Genomic DNA, 1,764 nt, shown 5'->3' on the forward strand with positions numbered 1-1,764 from the left:
CAGCTCTCCTCTCTGCTGGGTCAGGAGCAGCTCCTGGTGTCTCTTTGGACACCACCACGGTGAGGGAGAGAAAAGAGCACTCTGTCCTGGCCATGAAGCCTGTGCTGGTCCTGTCAGCAGCATTACTGTGCCCCCACCAGCATCTGCACCCCTGCTGCACAGTGGGACACGAGGAACAAGGACAGCTCATCTGGGTCATCACAGAGAGCAGGTGGGACAGGGAAGAGTGGACAGGACCTCATGCACTGGAGTTTGAGAGCTCGTGCAGTGAAAACAAAGTTGTTCCAGTGGTGCCTGTTCGTACCAACCCCGTTCCTGCTGCTGCTCCTGAGTGTAACCTCTGAGTCAGAAGGACTTTCCATTCCCAACTTTCTCCTCCAATGGGCACTTTCCTGGCTTCGATTTGATGAGGATTGTGACTATTCTCAGCAACTTTATAAACATTGTAGGAGATGACATTTTTCCACTCTTTTTTTTTTTTTTTTAGCTTGACTAGACTTGTTTTTAACCAAAAAATACCTGCCTGGACAGGCTCCTTAGCTGTGCTGCAGGGCAAACCGAAGCAGTGCTGTGCTTGTGCCATGCCTTGGAGGACAGCCAGCACCAGGATGAAAATTGCTGGGAGATGAAAGCAAAGTGGGAAGCTCTGGTGGCACGTTTCCCAAGGCCAGCCTCGGGAGGAAGCTGGGAGCGGAAATAGTTGAAAGAGTAAATACAGAGAGGTTTTTTTTTCCCCAGGTTGCAGACAAAGAGCAGCACGGAGAGCAGATAAGCCCCGTGCTCTTTATCTCTTTGTTGTTCCGCCCCTGTGTTTTGCTGATCCAGTGTCTGATGAAGTCTGATGAAGCAAAGGACCGTGGAGGGAATTACTCAGAGCAGCAGCAGCTCCAGGGGCAGTGAGCTCAGCTGCAGGTCACTGCGGGCTTCCATGGAGGGATGGATGGGAGTGGATGGGGGCTGGATGGTCAGAAGGATCTCAGGAACTCTTGCACGTGGGTGTTTCATTGCCTTTCTGAGTCCAGAGCTCAGTTGTTGCCTGTTGAGTCACCAGAGGAAAATGTGACTTCATCCAGCCTCACCTCCAGCTGGCTGCCCCTGGCAGCCACAGGCATCTTTCTTTCCTGGATCTCACCTGGTGGGGGCTCAGGGCAGCCAGAGATGGGGAAAGAGAGCCCCAAGGCTTTGTGTAAAACCTTCCCTTTCCCAAAACAGAGCTGAAAGCCCCTGCTCTGCTCTGCCAGTCACACAGTCCTGTGGAATGCCCTTCAGGAGGGTGGCAGGAGCATCCCTTCCCTCCTTCCTCTCACAGGGCCTCTGCTCTTCTCACCCCTCCTGCACCACCAGTGGGAGCATCCATCCCACAAACCAACTTGCTCCAGCACACTGGAATGATTTGGTGTCTCCATTACTGTCCAAGATCTTCCCTCTTGCTGTGGCAAGGTTAAGTTAACTTGCTGGTAGTGATGGATCCCACCTGGGCAGATTTGCATGGGAACAAAATCCCCAACATCACCCAAAAAAAGCTCCTTTTCTGGCTTTAACTCATCTGGGAAATCCATAAATCTCTGCAATAGGAATTGCAGCCATCCCTGCTGAATTGAAAAGCACTTCCAGCCTGAGGGATAGGAAAAAGCAGGGAGCAGCATCTGAGCTGTGGGCGCTGTGTTCCCCAGCATCTCAGTTTAGCATTCCTGGAAATTATCCCGCTTTGCTTTGGGATGTGGAGAGCAAGATGAGGCTGCCTGCCATCTCCAGGGGTGATGT

This window comes from Geospiza fortis, unplaced genomic scaffold, assembly GCF_000277835.1.
Source record: "Geospiza fortis unplaced genomic scaffold, GeoFor_1.0 scaffold637, whole genome shotgun sequence".
Classification (NCBI taxonomy): domain Eukaryota; kingdom Metazoa; phylum Chordata; class Aves; order Passeriformes; family Thraupidae; genus Geospiza; species Geospiza fortis.